At 46.2% G+C, this 18,777-nt stretch overlaps 4 non-coding genes and 1 pseudogene across 4 annotated transcripts; 3 read left to right on the top strand and 2 right to left on the bottom strand.

The window, feature by feature from the left end:
* Positions 1 to 853: 853 nt before the first annotated feature.
* Positions 854 to 925, bottom strand: TRNAH-GUG. The gene has a single exon. It is a non-coding gene; the product is annotated as a tRNA-His (tRNA).
* A 671-nt stretch (positions 926 to 1,596) lies between these two features.
* TRNAN-GUU lies at positions 1,597 to 1,670 on the top strand. Its single transcript has one exon. It is a non-coding gene; the product is annotated as a tRNA-Asn (tRNA).
* A 2,967-nt stretch (positions 1,671 to 4,637) lies between these two features.
* TRNAV-CAC lies at positions 4,638 to 4,710 on the bottom strand. The gene has a single exon. It is a non-coding gene; the product is annotated as a tRNA-Val (tRNA).
* A 7,936-nt stretch (positions 4,711 to 12,646) lies between these two features.
* On the top strand, positions 12,647 to 12,718 carry TRNAE-UUC. Its single transcript has one exon. It is a non-coding gene; the product is annotated as a tRNA-Glu (tRNA).
* Positions 12,719 to 18,251: 5,533 nt separating this feature from the next.
* Positions 18,252 to 18,573, top strand: LOC103667581 (annotated as a pseudogene).
* Positions 18,574 to 18,777: the final 204 nt, after the last annotated feature.

The following is an 18,777-nucleotide window of genomic DNA, read 5'->3' as shown; positions in this document are numbered from 1 at the left end:
AATGTACATTTATTCACATATCCACACATTACTAGTAGAATGGCATTTGTATGAGTCTTTCCTCAAATGCTGCAGATTGAAATTACTCAAAAATCTATCATTTGTCTTTAGTTTTACAGGGATGTGATACTTATCATTACACCATTATCATTAACACCAAAATTAAAGTGTGACAAATGCAATAACATACATAAAAACCATAATGTTGCTTGATAAGGGCTAGATAGAAAAAGTGTATATTCATTCATGTGAATTTGAAGAAAGAAGCCTAATCTGTAGGGGTAGGCATCAGAATAGTTTAAAATAGCAGGGATGGACAGGCATTACCTAAAAGTGTATCAAACACATGCTTGAATCATAGAAAACTTCTGTCTTGATCCTGGTGATGATTGTGCATTTCAATATTTAAATAGCTGTCCCTTAATTATTTGGGCCTTTTGTTCTGTGAATACACGTTACTAATTTCCTTTTTAGGATAAGAATTAGCTATTCAACATTAGAGAATCCAACGTAGACCAGGACTAGTCTGGAGTGTATTGCAAACTCTCTAAAATCTGCTCTTTTTGTGTACAGAAGTCTCACTAATGTGTGAAATATTTCCACCAGAAAAACCCCCGATATGACTAGACCATTTCCGCTCGCACCTCATTTTTAGAGATTTTCTGCTGAATGGTGAAATGTGGAGCAGACCCGGGGTTCCTGTGTGACAGCTACATATAGCTTAGTGCAGTATTAGGTTTTCCTCTCTTCTCCTGACCGTATTGCCCTGGTGGTCCGCGAAAAACGTGGCTCTCGGCCTGTAGGTAAGGAGAGCAGCCCCTGCGGTTTGAAACACAAAGCAAAACGGAAGCCTTGCCGTGACTCGGATTCGAACCGAGGTTGCTGCGGCCACAACGCAGAGTACTAACCACTATACGATCACGGCGCGCCACCCTCCCGGTGGCAAGCTCAAGCCTTGCTCTACTAATTTTGACAAATTCATTCCAGTTATTGCGCTGCTTTGTTCTTGGACAACTACAAGGTACTCGTGCCGTTTCCCTCCCCATTCTGATGCATTTATCACCTCCTCTTCATGCAGCCCGTGCATCTGTACAGGCCTCCTGGGAAGTATCTTTGCAGCGTCCACGCCTCCCCCATTTCTTTCCCTCCTCCTCACATTTCCTCTTTTGATCCCTGCATCCTCCACTCCGGCTCCCACCCCACCGACCGCAGCCGAGCGGAGCACCTGCCACGCAAATAGGCGGGTGAAGGCGAAGCAACTGGAAGAGCCATCACGCGTGCCCACCAGGCGTTTACCTTCTTCTGGGCCCCTCTTGCGTCAGGCCCGGGAGGTCACGGCCCTGGGTGTCTGTGGGGGCGTTGGCATCTGAAGCGGGTATGGAACGAGGTGTGGGAAGGCTGTTCCGCTGGCTGTCCTTCTGCCTTCGAAATCACTCAACGCACGGGTTTCAAACGCGACCAGCACGTGGTATCCATTCCTCTCGGGTTTTCCGAAACTTTGGACCCTTAACGGCAGTCCTGCAAAGATAGGTGGCTCCCCCTAGCGTTAAGTGCGTGTGCTTGCTCTCTGTTGGATGGGGACGTATGCTTCCACGGGTCTCTGTGGCGCAATCGGTTAGCGCGTTCGGCTGTTAACCGAAAGGTTGGTGGTTCGAGCCCACCCAGGGACGAAGTTGTATTTTTAGAATGTGACAGCGTTTGCAGTTGTTTCTACTCTGCGCATCCTCTCACCTAAAGGGAGAGAAATGCCTCTATGACCCTCCGGTCCTTAAGTATTTTGTGTACAAGTGAAGGAGCTAAGCCAAGATCGTCATGGATCCTCGCATCCTGGAAGAGCTGGGGAGAAAAACAGGTCACCAGGAATCCTCAAGAGTAGAGTCATCATCGTTACCTTCTGAATTCCTTTTAACAATGAAGTTTTTTTGTTTGTGTTAGTATTTATTTAACCCTTTCCATATACTTTTGAAATTAAGTTGTTTTTATGCTATCAGTATTATAAATAATACTGCAGCCATATGCCGTTTCAATACTTGGACACCTCTTTACCGAAGAATGCTGGAAGAGCAATTGCTGTATCATAGTCTTTACATGGTTTCTGTATGATTCGATTTTTTCTTTTGTTGCCTTATTAGCTATAAATCTTTCGTTTGTTATTTCAGCGACTGCTTAGGCTTCATAGCTGCATACATCTGTAACTTACCACAGTTGGCCTTTAAGTCATCTCATACCTCTTAACATTTCTCCCCTGCCTGTCTTTATGCTTGTTTTGTCATGCATTTTATTTTGCATGTTATAAACCTCACAATCCGTCATCATTACCTTTGTTTAATCTGTCCCTTTTTTTTAGAGATTTAAATAATAATAAGAAAAATCTTATCTATTTTCCCATGCAAGTATCATTTCTGTTGTCTTTCATTCCTTTGGCTACATGCAGGTTCCCATACGGTATCAGTGTCCTTCTTCCTGGAGAACTCCTTTAACATTTTCGCAGCGTGAGTCTGCTGGTGAGTCTTTCAGCATTTGTATGCAAATGTTATTATTCACCTTCATTTTTGAAAGACTTTTTTTGGGGGGAGGAAGCATAGAATTCCACATTGACTACCCCCCCCCCAGTCATTTAAAGATATTTTCTATAAAAAAGCACCCCAGGAAAAACCAGGCCTCCAGTAACAGCACTTTACTTCTTGGAGCAGACATTGCATGGGTTTTATACTTCTTAAAGTGACAGTGATGGCCACCTGTACCAACACCCCTAAAGTTACTCACACTTCCTTTCAACCTGTTAACCTGCAGCCACTCTATCATCTATAAAAATATGCAGCAGCATTATATTAAAAACAGTGTTTTGTTATTTCTCCTTATACATACATATACATACATATATATATACATATATATATATATTTAAAGATTTACTTATTTATCTAAGAGAGACACAGAGAGAGAGAGAGCAGCAGGGAGGAACAGAGGGAGAGAGAATCTCAAGTAGACTCCCCACTGAGTGGGGAGCCTGATGCAGGGCTCAATCTCAGGACCCTGAGAGCATGCGCTAAAATCAAGAGTCAGATGCTTAACCAACGGAACCACCCAGGCACCCCTGTTATTTCTCTTTTAATTAGAAATTGTCCAGGCAAAGATTATACGTTAATTCAATTTAATATCATTCAAAGAACTTAATAGATCTTAAAATCTCAAAGGAAGCTGACACATAATAGAGAAATGTATGTTGGAATCATATTAGATGATAACTAAAACATTTACTGAAAGTTGTGAGTGGAATAATTAAGTCACAATGATTTCTAGAATTTTAAAATCTTAATCTTCACTTAAAAGATATTATATGGTATATGTTAGATATGTGAAAGCTCAGTCACTACCCCACTTCAGGGAGAGACACAATTCAACACACACCAATCAGGATGTGTCTGCTTGGACTCAGACTGCAGCCAGGACCGGGTCAAGGCCGGGACAAGACATAGCGTCTCACCCCTCCCTGACTGGCAGATGTTTTGGACCCTCAGGCCTGGCCTCACCAGAGTCACCTGGACCTTGGGACACACCTACCTCTGAGGATTAAGAAGAGGCTTCTTTATGCTGGGAAGCCGGGAAAAGAGTTTCCTTGACTTAGGTAGTGGCTGTGAAAGAGATGTGAATGCTAGCCGCTAGACCACTAGACTCTCAGTAGACCATGCAAGATCTCTGCTTGGGCCTTTGCAGTAAAAGTTAGATTACCAGAGAGACAGAGCAAAAGTGGGGGTGATTCCCAGCAGCCCAAGGCTGCCAGCCTTCGCCCCGCTGCCCATCACCTTTCCCAGCCTCAGCGGCGCTTTGGGTTCTGAGGTCCCACCACCCCCACCCCCCGGCCGCTGCTCATCGCCTCTCCCAGCCTCAGCGGCGCTTTGGGTTCTGAGGTCCCACCACCGGGTAACTGGCCTGTGCTGCATTGCAGTCTAGCTTTAGCCCGGTGTGTGGCCGCGCCAAGGCCACGCTCTCTTTCTGAGCCTCGGTTTCCTGGTGAGTTAAGGTGCGGACTTGGCTCTCAGCGGGTGGGGAGCAGAGAGTCCCTGGACTTCGTGACCTCCCAACTAGCTCAAGGGCTCTCCTGATGATGGCACCGGAAGGGCTCCTCTGGTGTGCCCCCGGGCTCAGGAGGTGGAGCCGGAAGCTCTTACTCGACGAGTCCCAGGGGCACTTCGTTTTCTTTCGTTCCCTCGGGCAAATCCACGTGCGGGGCAAGCGTGCGGGGGTCGGGGAAAGCCAAGTGTGCTCCCCAGGGAAGAACTGGTTGGTTTTCAGAGCCGTGGGGCCCCGGTCAGCCAGCAGAGCCGATGGAGGCGCCAGAGGAGCAGGTTACGGGGTTTCTGGATGCAGAGGAAACCTGAAGGGGGCCTTGTCCCGCGTGCGCTCTTGGCCTGACGACCTGGCTGCGGCCTGCGCTCCACCGAGACTCGGAGCCGACGACCCCCGCCGCGTTGTTAAGCGCCGAGCAGGCTTTCAGGAAGCAAGGGGGACTCCAGCCTTGCTGTCTGTTCGTTTTTCTGAATGGAAACTGGGGCTGCGCACGCTGAGGCCGCCTTGGCTGAAAGCGCGCTCCTGTGTGGGTTCAGAACAGCAGCCCTTGGGAGTAAAAGGGAAGCTGTTTCCGCCCGGTTTCGAACCGGGGACCTTTCGCGTGTGAGGCGAACGTGATAACCACTACACTACGGAAACGAGACAGCCGGCGGAATTTCCTGCCGGAACCCTGAAAAGCTTGCGGCCTGCTGCTGCTGCGGTGCCTGCCAACTGCTTTCCTATGTGCGAAAGGCCCCTGGAAGCACCCGCGACCCTGCAGGCAAGGGGGCCCCAGCGGCGCCGGCTTAGGACTCCGCGTCTCCCCATCCCGGGAAGCGAAGGCCCCGGGGACCCTGGGCGGTCTGGCTTCGGATCCGCATCAAACGCAGCCTTTGCAGATCCGGAGCGACGGGCCCCGGTGCGGAAGGCGCCCCGCCGACTCCCCAGCTCCCGGAGGGGGCGGGTCAGGTGCGTCTGAGCCCAGGCGCCCCGCCGCCCGGCCGTGGGGTCACCCGCCCTCCTGGGCCCACGGCGGCCCCTTTCGCTGCGGGGGCGGTCAGGGCTTTCGGCTCGCGGCCGCCGCTCGGCGCCTGGAATCCTCCCAGGAACCGGAGGGCGCGCTCTCCCCGGCCTCCCGGCTGCCCCGCGGCGCCTGCCCTGCGCGCTCTTCCTTCGCCGGCCCTTTGGCTCTGCGCTTCTCCCGGGTCTTCTCGGGAGAGGGGGTCTTTCCGATTCTTGGCACTGTCACTTATTCTAGTCGACTAACTTAAGTAAAACATCTTAATCATTTTTAGATATTTTAGGCATATCGTAGCAAAGGCTATGTGTTAGGACGTTTAACTGTTTTAAAATATCGAACACCATACAGGCCAACTCACGATTCCTGGGCAGTACTGAATTCGTTTGAAGACCTGGTAGAGTATAAATCTATTCAGGATCCAGGGGGAGTCCACTCAAATTTCAGGATTGTTTGATTTCTCCCTAATCGTCTTGAGAGTCATTTTGAATAGCAGGGTTTTTTAGATTTAAATTTTAGTTAACACATACTGCAATATTGGTTTCTGGAGTAGATTTCAGTGATTCATCACTTACATACAACACCCAGTGCTCATCATAAGTGCCCTCTTTAAGACCCATCACCCATCTAGCCCACCCCCCACCCGCCCATCAACCCTCAGTTTTCTATTCCTAGGAGTCACTTATTGTTTCCTCTCTTCTTTTTTTACCCCTTCCCATATGGTCATCTGTTTTCTTTCTTAAATTCCACATATGAGTGAGATTATATGGTATTTGTCTTTCTCCGACTGACTTATTTCATTTAGTATAATACATAGTTGCAAATTGCAAGGTTTCATTTTTTGATGGCTGAGTAATATTCCATTGTATTCCACATCTTTATCCATTCATCAGTCCATGGACATCTGGGCTCTCTCCATAGTTAGGCTATTGTTATTAATGCTGCTATAAACATTGGGGTTCATGTATCCCTTTGCATCTGTATTTTTGTATCCTTTGGGTAAATACCTAATAGTGCAATCGCTAGATCCTAGGGTAGTAGTTCTATTTGTAACTTTTTGAGGAAACTTCAAACTGTTCTCCAGAGTGGCTGCACCAGTTTGCATTCCCACCAACCGTGCAGGAGCAGGAGCAGTCCCCTTTTTCCCATCCTCACCAACACCGGTTGTTTGTTGTGTTATTAATTTTAGCCATTCTGACAGGTGTGAGGTATTATCTCATCATGGTTTTGATTTGTATTTCCCTGATGATAGTGATGCTAAGCATCTTTTCAGGTGTCTGTTAGCCATCTGGATGTTTTCTTTGGGAAAAAATGTCTATTCATGTATTCTGCCCATTTCTTAAGTGGATTAGTTGTCTTTTGGGTGTTGAGTTTGAGAAGTTCTTTATAGACTGGGTACTAACCCTTTATCAGATATGTTGTTTGCAAATACCCTCTCCTATTCCGTAGGCTGCCTTTTAGTTTTGTTGATTGTTTCCTTCGCTGTGCAGAAGCTTTTCATCTTGATGAAGTCCCAATAGTTCATTTTTGCTTTTGTTTTCTTTGCCTCTGGCGATGTGTCTAGTAACAAGTTACTACTGCTGAGATCAAAAGGCTTCTGCCTGTGTTCTCCTCTAGGATTTTGATGGTTTCCTGTCTTTTAGGTCTTTCATCCATTTTGAATTAATTTTTATGTATGGTGTAAGAAAGTGGTCCAGTTTCATTCTTCTACATATTACTATCCAGTTTTTCCAACACCATTTGTTGAAGAACAGTTTTGCTTTACGTTTTACAATGCCTGAAACTTCTTTTATTTGCCTTCTATAGTTTTTCTGTTCAATAGGTCACAGAGTGCAGTTTTTAACTTCGGAGGGACAAAGAGGTAACGGTGGTTTTCACAGAAAGCCAGTCAGTGTCTAGAGGGGTTTTCACGTTTACCTCAGAGTGAAGGGCCAACGGGCAGAAATGCCCAGAAAGACCTTAACACGTTCTCTCTCTCTCATTTTCCTTCAGAAGTAAAGCTTAAAACGTGTGAGGGAAGAAATGTGCCATTTTCTCCAGCAGTTGCTCTTCTTAGAGCAATGATTACCGAGTTTCCTTCACACTCGAAGTTCAAGGGTTCCCACCCTGAGGAAGGGCGGGCGGCAAACTCACTGGACACCAGCCCTCAGTGCTCTGTCTTGTTCTGCTTTGGCTCAGAATGCAGTTGAGGATGCGACTGGACTGCGTCACCTTCACCATTAACCGGAGGGCTTATTTCCAAAAGACGTGGCCTTCAAAGTAGCATTCCATTGTGACATGTCATTCGTTTTTCCCCCTTTCCTTCTCTCCAAATTCTATTTTTCTCCTCCCCCGCCCAGGCAGTGGAGAGGATTCACCGTCTTTCTGTCGCTTTGGGGGACCCTTTGCGGTTCCGCGTGGACAGGAGGAAGGAGTAGTTGTCCCTTCCCCTACAGGAGTGGGAAGGGCGGTCAGCGCTCGAGGACCACAAACTAGCACCCTCGCCCCGCGGACGCCGGGTTCCCGCCGACCCGATCGAGCGCTCCTTGGAGCTTCTCTGCAGGCCGACAGGGAAGGCGCGTGGGATTCCAGACCCGGCGCGAGAGGCCGCGCTGAGGGGCCCCGGCCCTAACCCCTGGCCCTCGAGGACCGGCCTCGAGGACCCCCTACCCCCCAAGAAAAAGCGCAAGGGCGCTCAATCCCACGGTCCCGACGCTTGAGGGTGAGGGCGCCGATGGCCCAGCGTTAGACTGATCTCCCGCCGGTACGGGACAGTCGTTCGCCGAACGCGGGCCGGAGGGGAGAGCGTGTGGCTCCCAGACGGCGGCCAGCGAAAGAAGAGACGGGGTTTTCCGCCCGAGCGGCCGTGTGGCGCGGGAGAAAGGCCGGCGTCCGAGAGAACTGTTGGGCCCGAGCGTGCGGCGCCTCGGCTGAGGTAGGTCGGAAGCGCAGGGCGGCGGGTTGCGGGGGCGAGACCCCGCGTCCAGTTCGGGGCCGCCGAGCGCTCCTGAAGGCGGTCTCGGTCCGCTCTGCGCCCTGTGCTGCTGCGTCCCCCGGAGTCCGCCGGGTGATGTTGGGGACGCCGGGTCTCACGCCGGGCGCCTCTCCTCGGCAACCTCGCCCAGTCTTCGCTGAGGAAGAGGTGATGAAAACAGGCCTAAACGGTTTGATTCCAAGAGCCTTCCTTTTCCAGAGCCTCCTCCAGCCCTCCAGAGCCAGCGATGGGCATGGCCTTCCCCCCGTGCTGCTGACCCATAAGCATTAAAAATGAGCCTTCTGCCAGAGGTCTGGCTTAGGGGAATGTAAAATAAACAGTGGTGATGATGGTTTTCTTGTACGTGCTGCTGTCTACTTGGGGCTCATTCTTGTCCTTAATTTTACCAAGACCACCAAAATCTAGGGCCTACTTCCACAGAAAAAAGTCTGAAGCCCCCATGTCCAGGCTAATTCCTCCACACAAACCTTTCCTTTCCTTAGGCGGCTGATGCCTCTCCAGTCACCAGGGTGTCTCCTGGGTTCCACAGCTTCTCTCCTTCCTGGACCTTCATTTCTTGATACTCACTCCCGAGGGAGAGGCTGGCTGCTCAGTGGTCAGCCCTAGACCCAGCATGCTCATCAGTGACCTAATGACGTGTTAAATTCCAGATATCTGCCAGCAGAAAGATCAAAAGTAGCAATGGCTTTGGTTTCAAGTATTCAAATGACGTACCATACTCACCTGTCCTTTCAAAGAGAGAGAGCTCTAAGAAATCCCTTGTTTAGACCTCAGCCTGTTCTGCTCTGGAATTAACCTAAGGGGTATAGTTGTCCTTTTTCCTTTTTAGCGTTGCCTCCTGAGACCCACAACCCTGTAATAACCTGTCCTGCTAGTGCAGGAGATAATCCAACAGAGAGAGCACTGGACACATAAAAGTGCAAGGAAAACCCTCCTTTGACCAGAAATGGAACCCAGACCTCCCATATGGAAAGCCAGAATTCTGCTACTGAACCACTGATGCTTGTTTCTCAACTGCTGGAGAGTAGGTCTAATCAGAGTCTCTGGAAGGACTTTGAAAAAGCAATTCTAAAATAGCTTTACACAGCTGTTCTCTTTGGAAAACAGGTAGCACATAGAAAGCACTTGCAACAAAGGCTCGCAGAGGAGAGTTAGGTAAAGTAGCACTAAAAAGTAATGGCACTCAAATCAAAATATCTGATTTGAAAGAGCCTAATTCAGGGGAGGGGGGCAGCGGGAATCTCTTCCCAAATAGATAATAAACTTCTAGAAAAACATCAGAAAATAGGGCACCTGGCTGGCTCAGTTGGTGGAACATGTGACTCAATCTCAGTGTTGTGAGTTTGAGCCCCGTGTTGGGTGTGGAGATTAAAATCTTTTTAAAAAAGAAATTAATTCAGACTCTTGTCTAGTCCTAAATCTAGCATGGACCTATGGAAAGCTAATTTCCTCCCTGGCTGAAGCAATCTCTTTGCCCTCCCATTGCTTGGTGCCTCCCAAACTCTTTCCTCCCATTTTTTCACCAGTTCTTTACACAGTGAAGGTTCAGGAGGCTGGCTCTTTGGGTATGCGCTGAGATACCCAGGAAAATTGGAGTGATAATTGAGTTCCTCAGTTCTGAATCTTCTTTTGAGTGTCTAGAAAAGAGCAAGGAAAAAATAGCCCAGCTTTTAAACTCTGATGTCTTAAAGAGACCTATGCAGGATGAATAAAAAGTGAAAATTCCAGGGTTTCTTTCCTTCATCACATTATCTTGGCCGCAGAGGGCAGCCAGGGAAAAACAATTTGACATTTCCTGTAGACACTAGAATATCACTTCTTCAACCAATTTAAAAGCTTCCCCCTGCGCTTTGTCTTTGTATGAGAGTCATGTCTTCACTGACAATGCCTTACAATTAACCTGGTACAGACTTATACTATTCTTAATATATAGCCTTTTTCTGTCTAACACACTGCCATAGCTGGAACTTACTTTTACACCCAATTTGCGAGGTTTTGAATCCATTGTAATTGGTTGTATTTAGTGTTGGAGATTGCTGACAGTTGTTTTCACTTCCACCACCTTATTGTGTGATTTCTGTTGTTAAAAAAAATTTTTTTCCCTGCCTGAGTCCTGAGATCGAGTCCCGCATTGGGCTCCTTGCTCAGCAGGGAGCCTGCTTCTCTCTCTGCCTGCTGCTCCCCCTGCTTGTGCGCTCCCTCACTCTCTCTCTCTCCGACAAATAAATAAATAAAATCTTTAAAAAAAACTTAAAAAATCTTGCAGAAGATCAACAAGGAGATAAAAGACTTAAACAACATGACATAACAGACATCTATCGAACACTCCACCCAATAGGAACAAAATAACACAGTTCCTCTCAATTGCACTCAGAGCATTGTCCAGTATAGAACATACACTAAACCATAAAAAAGCCTCAATATATTTAAAAGGACTAAGATCATAAAATTTTGAAACATCTCACAAACCAATACTATCACATAGTCTAGTTGTAAGTTGGCAAGCAGAATGGGTAATTTGTTGGGTCTTCTTTCACTTTGTCATGAATGTTCAGTGACACATATGGAGGTGGCCATGGTCACACGTATGTGGGCCACTAGCCTGGAAAGCAAAACAGCTAAAGGGAAGAGACAAATATTCCAGAGTAGTTTCTTTAGTGTCAGGCTCACAAAACCAGGGAGAAATTCCTCCATAGGAAGTAAGGAGGTGTCAGAGGATCACTTTCTCTCCTAACTGTGCCTCTCTTTAAAACTTCAGCCTCTATGTCATTAAATGTCATTGCACAGAAATGCTGTGGATCACCACCAACCATTATAGACCCATGACCTTGATTTTACCTTGCTCTGACAAAACAACCACAAGTTAGCGGATATGGTTCAACATAAACTATCAATCAGTGTTCTACAAAAGCTGCTCTGGATGTAAGAATAGCATTAGTTTGGGGCGCCTGGGTGGCTCCGTCGCTTAAGTGTCTGCCTTTGGCTCAGGTCATGATCCCGTGGCCCTGGGATCCAGTCCTGCATTGGGCTCCTTGCTCAGCAGGGAGTCTGCTTCTCCCTTTGCCTGCCACTCCCCCTGCGTGTGCTCTCTCTCTCTGTCAACTAAATAAATAACAATCTTAAAAAAAAAAAAAAGAATAACATTAGTTTATAAGTCATCCCAAAGTGGCCATTACATGCATTCAAAGACATAGACAAAAACTCTTTCAATGACTTTGACAAATGGGAAAGATTTCCTGTGGAGCTAGAATGAATGTCATAAGTGACAATCATAAAATATGTGTATAGAGATTAAAACATAAAGCAATCCACACATACAGGAGGAGGGTGGGGCTAGGAAGTAGGGATGTCAAACTTGGCTTCCAGTTTAATGAAAAGCCAGTATACTTCCTCAATGAAGGAAAAAAGCAAACATAACCCTGGGCTATGGCAAGAAGAAAATTCAGACACAGGATAGAAATCTTTACAAATTAGGGGCGCCTGGGTGGCTCAGTCGTTAAGTGCCTGCCTTCGGCTCAGGGCGTGATCCCGGCGTTCTGGGATCGAGCCCCACATCGGGCTCCTCCACTGGGAGCCTGCTTCTTCCTCTCCCACTCCTCCTGCTTGTGTTCCCTCTCTCGCTGGCTGTCTCTCTCTGTCAAATAAATAAAATCTTTAAAAAAAAAAGAAATCTTTATAAATTAATTATTCACACATTGAATATTATACTCAGAATTTTCCCTATATTACTAAACTGTTGTGGAATAAAACTAGAGAACCAAAGAATAACACCAAGACTATCAAAAAGTTTTAAATATTTCCTGACGGAAAAGTGAAGTGACTTCGTGACAGTCCTTAAGACAATGAAAGAATTTGGGAAAATATTGATTCCTTCATGTTTTCTATGCACTTACAAGAATAAACAAAAATATGCTTAAATTTTAGAAAGAGATGTGGTATCAGCACAAGGGCACAGAAATACTGAGAGTGGCTGCTGAAGGGGGTGGTCCCCACAGGTGGTGACCTTCACTACAGAACAGGTGACTTGTGTATCAGCCTGGCCTCAGCAACTGGAAGACAGGGGCTCCTAAGATTCCATGACACCCCTCACTTTCCAGTTCTGTTATTGTGACTCCAAACAGTTACCTGGCAGGCTGGGTGCTCCATCTGGCACTCTAACCGAGCCTGAGCTGAAGGCAGTGCCTAGGCTCTGGGTTCTGGTATCTTCTGCCTTGTTTTTGTGGTTAAGAATTCTTACAGTTGTGGAATGCTGACATCCCCCGGAGTCCGCCGGGTGATGTTGGGGACGCCGGGTCTCACGCCGGGCGCCTCTCCTCGGCAACCTCGCCCAGTCTTCGCTGAGGAAGAGGTGATGAAAACAGGCCTAAACGGTTTGATTCCAAGAGCCTTCCTTTTCCAGAGCCTCCTCCAGCCCTCCAGAGGGGCTCGGGGCGCGCCGAGCTCTCGGTCTTTCCTGTGGGGCTCTTTTTATTGAGAAAGCAGGGAGGGAGGCTTTGGGGACAATTTTTGAGACGGGTGTGCGCCACCCAGAACAAACAGACGGGAAATAGTCACAGCTCAATGCAGAGGGTACTTGGATCTCTTAAAAAAACCAATCTGCCAGCTCCCTGGTGGTCTAGTGGCTAGGATTCGGCGCTTTCACCGCCGCGGCCCGGGTTCGATTCCCGGTCAGGGAACATCCTTTTGCAACGGCTTCCTGTGCACAAATCTTGATTTTCATCCCCGGAAGTGTGGTGTACACCCAGGGCTCATGAAGAAGAGCCTCTGCACTGAGTCCCTAAATGCCGGGGAGGTCAGGCCCCAGGGTCCGTGGCAACTCCCACGCTGGGAGAGGAGAGCTGGGAATAGCCTGGACAGAGACTCCTCTTATTGCACTCACCTCAGAAACCTAAGGTCTCACTTTTCAGAATTTCCATCTAAAGAGAACTTGGAACTTCCAGTCACTCCTTAAAACAAACAAACAAACAACAAAACCAAAAAACAAAAACCAACCAACCAACCAACCAACTTTGAAATACACAAAAACATTGCAAGAATAGTAACAACCTATATCCCTCACCTAAGTGCACCAGTTAAAATTTTTACCCCACATTTACTTTCTTTCTCTATATATACACGTTCTGGACACCGTTTGAAAGTACCTTGCAGACATCTCAAAATAATTGGTTGGGCCACTGTTGCTCCTTTCCTTGGGCAATGTCCCTCAAAAGCAGCCTCTGCAGGACCTTTCCTCCAAGGCCACGGGAGGGCACTGTCCTCTGGAGGAGGCCCCTCCTGTCCCTTCAGGAACCAGACACCTGTTGCCTTCAGGCTGTAGAGAAGCTTCAGGCAGGCCCAGTGTTATTTGTCTCTCCCAGATTATGCGGGCTAGGTGGGCCCTGTGCTTGTAGGAATACGATTAGGTTGTCATGCCCCCAGCACCGACCGCCTGCCCTCTGGACTCCTTCTGGTGACTTTGGTGGGCAGTGGGTCTAGGGTCAGCCTGAGCTCTAGAAGCCCCCACCCAAGGGAGAGACTCTTCAGGGAAGTGCAGCTGCCCCTTGGCTCCTGCCCTCCTGGCTCTCTGTGTCCTGCAGGGATCTTAAAGGGTCCTGGCCCAACAAAAGGTGAAGAATCCTTTCCTGTGGTGGCAGGATGAGGGGCACCGGAAAAGAAACACTTCAAAGGCAAGGGGAAAGTTTTCAAGAGCTTTCCAGAATTGTCTGCCTTGGTGCCATCAGGGAGGTGGCTGCCCTGTGATGATGGTGCTTAGTCTTATCTTCTTCTGGCCTTGAGCTGGTCCTGGCTCCAGTCTGAGTCCAAGCAGACACAGGCAACTTAATTTGAGGTGTGTATTCAATTGTGCTTCTTCCCCAAGTGGGGTAGTGACTGAGCTGCTATTCCTAGAATCCTAGAGGAGTTTAAGGATGTTTTTGATATTTTTTCCTTACATTTCTGTAGAGACCCTTGAGAAAATGGATGCATGAAGGTCTTTCACAAAAGCAGTTGCTTCCTGCTTTCCGCTAGATATACTCTCCTGTAAGAAGAACCACCCAAGTGAAAAAATTCATTTGACTTAAGGATGCTTCTGTCTGTACGCTTTCCTTAATCCTGATTAAAATTTCTCATTTGGTGTCCTTTGGGCCAGCAGAAATACACACATACATACGTACATATATACATACATAAAAGGCAAGAAAATAGGTGGTGCAGGTAATGAAAAGCTAGAAATACAACTGCACCCTTATAAAACATTATTACCTACATCAAAACAAACAATACAAAGTCAAAAGAGGAGAAAGTAGAGCCAACATGGCAGTCTGTGTTTCCTGGACCTTGGCGCTGCACTTGGTGGTGGTCTGTGATATGAGTAACACTTGGTCTCATGACTGGTCTGTCTAGTTCAAGCGTATAATCAAGGACTGACTTGGGTGGAATGTTCACCATTTTACGACAGCCAAATGCCCTGAGACCTTCAGCCTTGGCTATGGAGCTGTTTAAAACATGATGGCCTGATTAAAGTGTTTGACTTAAAATTTGATCAAATACAAAAAAAAAACCCAAAACACAAAGTGACAGAAGCCAAAGGGATCCTCTATTTCTGAAAGAAAAGCAAGGCAGAGTCATTGCAGCTTGAGAGGAATGACCTGCCAGAGCAATGTAATGAAAGGGAAGGGAAAGACGGGGAGGGAAGGAGTCCCACTGCTCTTGGTTTGCAAGGAGCTCTCTCGTGCCTCAGAGTGTGCAAGTCCCCCAGCTTCTGAAGCTTCCAGAAGCTCTAGGGTCCAAGGGATAAAAACTTTCAATCTGTGCTTTGTTCTAAATCAGGAGTCCTGACTGAAATGTGGGATTCTGAATCCAGGACGTGAAAATCCTGGGCCCTTACTTCCAGGGAAAGGCAATATAGTCCCTAAGCAGGGGCCTCTGCAGTGCTGAGCTCTCATTTGGCTGAAGCACTGCCTTAGTTCTTTCTGAAGACATTGCTCTGGTTGAATTTTGCATATCACATGCCCTAAATTTGGACGCAGCAGAAATTTATTCAGGAAGGGGTGGAGACACTACAGTGGAGAGACTGCCTCACATGTGAAAAATGAAACTAATGTAACACCCTACGTTAGTTGTATTTGAATGAAAACAGAGAAAAAGAAAAAATATGTCCTTTCAGAAACTGGACAAAATTATTTTTTTTGAAAGACTTTAATGTACTCTTTTCTGAAGAGTCTTGCTTGAAAATGCCTTGAGAACTTCAGCCTTCAGCAAGAAATATAAAAGACATCATTTGCGTCCTTGGAGGACTCCAAAGGAACCCTGTAAAATGGTCTAAGCTCGCTGAAGCAATCAAGAGTTAGAAACAAGTTTTGAGCACACCAAGCCTGCCTTCCAAGGAAGGATACAGTTACAAAGAGCCAAATTCTGGCAATACAAGACAACTGCTTTGTAGACAAGTTTTGCCTTTATTTCTAGAGCTCCAGATGAAAGTATTTCAGTTATGTCCACCAATCCACTCGTTAGGGCTTTATTTATTTATTTATTTATTTATTTGAGAGAGAGAGTGTGTGCCAGAGCAAGTGGGGGGGAGGGAGAGGGAGAGAAAATCCAAACAGACTCAGCCCTGAGCTTGGAGCCTGAGTCAGGGCTGGATCCCATGACCCGAGACAAAAACCTGCGTGGAAACCAAGAGTCAGAAGCCCAACGACTGCGCCACCCAGGCACCCTTTAGGGCTTTTTGTTATCTGATTTAAAAAAAAAATTTTTTTTAGCTTATTTTATTTAAATTCAGTTAACATACAGTGATCATCAGTTTCAGATGTAGAGTTCAGTAATTCATCAATTGTAATTAACAACCAGTGCTCATTACATCAAGTGCCCTCCTTAATGCCCATTATCCAGTTACCCCATCCCCCTCCCCTCCAGCAACCCTCTGTTTCTTATGGTTGACAGTCTCTCATGGTTTGTCTCCCTCTCTGATTTTGTATTATTTTATTTTTCCCTCCCTCCCCCTATGATCCTGTTTTGTTTCTTAAATTCCACATATGAGTGAAACCGTATGGAAATTGTCTTTCTTTGATTGACTTATTTTGCTCAGCATAATACCCTCAGTTCCATACACGTCAATGTAAATGGTAAAATTTCATCCTTTTTGATGGCTGAGTAATATTCCATTGTAGACATATACCATCTTCTTTATCCATTCATCTGTCGATGGGCATCTGGGCTCTTTCCATAGTTTGGCTATTGTGGACATTGCTGCTATAAACATTGGGGTGCAGGTGCCTCTTCAGATAACAGTGTTTGAATCCTTTGGGTAAATACCCAGTAGTGCAATTGCTGGGTCGTAGGGTAGCTCTATTTTTAAATTCTTGAAAAACTGGTTAGTGTAAATGCCTGATCCAATATATGGTCAGGAGGGAGTAAGGGGTGTGTGTGTGTGTGTGTGGGCACAAGAAAGTAACATGGTAGCAGAGATCCACTTTGCTGAAGTTCCCAGTCCTATTTCTCTGTGAGGTGCCATTGTTCTGTTGCGTTTAACACTGTTGTAGTGACATCCTTGGTTAGACCTGAGTTGTAGTAAGTAAAGTGGTTCCAGAAGAGCATAAGCTTACATATGGGTTCTCAGAATTTGTTCTGGATTATCTGGAATTGGGTCTTAGACCTGATTAGATTTGAAGGTATTAAGGGTCCTGATGTGAGGGCATATCGTCAGTTTGTTGCAGGAATTCTCTGCCTTTGGTGCCCACAGTTCTTGGTCACGCCACTTCCAAGAATGAAGAGGTAGACCAGACGAAGAGTGGTGGGCAGCAAAGCAAAGTTTATTGAGCAATAGTGTAAAGCTCCTGGAGAGGGAGGGAGCCCAAGTGGGTTGCCTCCAGAGTTTCTAAGTTCAGGGGTTTTTATGAGCTCTTCTGTGGAGCTGTCTTAAGCAATCAGGGTGTAATGAGTCGTGGCAATCAGGGCTTTGGTCAGGCATCTATCTACCAATTAGTTTAATGTCTCTGTGCTGATGGTCTTTTTTTGCTGACATCTAGGGGCTTATGTCTTAACTGCCCCTTGCCCGTGATATTGACAAATGCTTTGTGGTTAATTGTCTTATTTTAGGACGTTTTGCAGAAGTCATTTCTGCAAAGGTTGCAAAACATAAAGCCAGTGTGGTCCTATGCTGTTAAACAGGATGTTAGTGCTGTTTTATTTTTGCTGTCCTGACTCCATATTTTCTTGTTGGGGACCCTGACCCTGACTACCTAACTGTCCAACTAACTCTTAACAAGTTCATGGCATGCAGTAGCAACATTTACTCAAGAGGCTCTCACTGTTCATTTGCTTTGTAGACTGAAAACGTGCACCAAAAGGTGGCCTGTTGCAAATGAAGTTCGAGTGCCAGAACTTCTTTGGTATATTACAGAGGAAAGTATCCAAAGGTTTAGGGAGGTCAGGGTGCTAGAGTGGATTTGTCATGTAAGACAAACTCATTTACCCCTGTCTAGATCCTCTGGAAAGGTCAAGAAGAACACTACTTTGAAGAAGGCTGTGGGGTATACATTCAAGAAGTCTTTCTCTGCGTCTTCAAAGGACTCTGTGGCGGTTGTTTTGGGAAGGACAGTGGGGACTGCTGCCATTGAACTGTGATCCCTGAAATTAACGGGGATAATAGGGAGCTGGAGTTGAGAGGGTCACGTGACAACATTTAGTCTCCAAAGACAAGGTGATCACACTTAAAACGATGGATAGCAGACCTAAAGCACTAATCAGAATGGCTCAGCTCCCTTTGTCATTAACTCAGCAGTGTCCCTAGGTCTGAAGTAGATGGGTAGCCTATTAGTTTTGCTTGATCCGTAAAGGCAGAGACATTTTAGGTCTAGTGAACATGTCTGACTTGAATCACAATAGCCCCAGATCCTCGACAAATTCACAATCATAGAGCCCTTTGAATGAAGGGAAGATAGGTCCCCTCAAAGAAAGGTGCTATTTATACGGCTAAAAATTAATGCTCTCAGACCTTTAGCCAAATAGCATGTTCATGCCAGAGTCATCTGAGTAGAATGCTCTATTAGTTAAAGATAACTTTATATCAGAATGTTTGACAATTCTACCATAATAAATATTACTTTACCTTAGCTATTATTGGTTATGCTTAATTGCTAAAAAATATTACATAAGGATTATCATTGGGGCTGATTATCAGTTAAATCAGAATGAGATAAGTTTAGAATTTGAACATCTAGTCGGGTCAAAATGGCAAACAGGCCTGCTGTTGCAGCATCAAGCCCGTGGCTGGAGGGTATTTGAAAATGGTATTACAGTGCTGCTGGGTTCAATAAAGTGGGGTTAATGCAAGATGAGATGTGAAAGAGGCCATAAGAAGGCTTCCTGAGATCCTTTAAAACGACAGGATGTTTCACATTAAGAGGGTACTGGACCTGACCATAAAGCATCGGATCTTGCCTAAAGAGTAGTGGACAAAATATGAGGAGGATAAATTCTACCTTGAACCATATCTGAAAGAAGTTATTTGGGAAAGAAAAGAGAGAGAAGAATGGGCAAAGAAATAATCATGGAGTTGAAATCTGTGGTTGCAGCTGCCCTCAAATATTTTTAAGTTGAGTAAACCTGAAATGTACAATTTAGAAGTATCTGAGCTGCCAGTGTATTACTTTATTTTTTTTAAATTTAATTTAATTTTATTTTTTTTAAAGATTTTATTTATTTATTTGACACAGAGAGAGACAGCCAGCGAGAGAGGGAACACAAGCAGAGGGAG

Source organism: Ursus maritimus, unplaced genomic scaffold (assembly GCF_017311325.1).
Source record: "Ursus maritimus isolate PB19 unplaced genomic scaffold, ASM1731132v1 scaffold_12, whole genome shotgun sequence".
Lineage (NCBI taxonomy): Eukaryota > Metazoa > Chordata > Mammalia > Carnivora > Ursidae > Ursus > Ursus maritimus.
The sequence above is the reverse complement of the archived record's forward strand: the minus strand, read 5'-3'. Positions and strand labels throughout refer to the sequence as shown.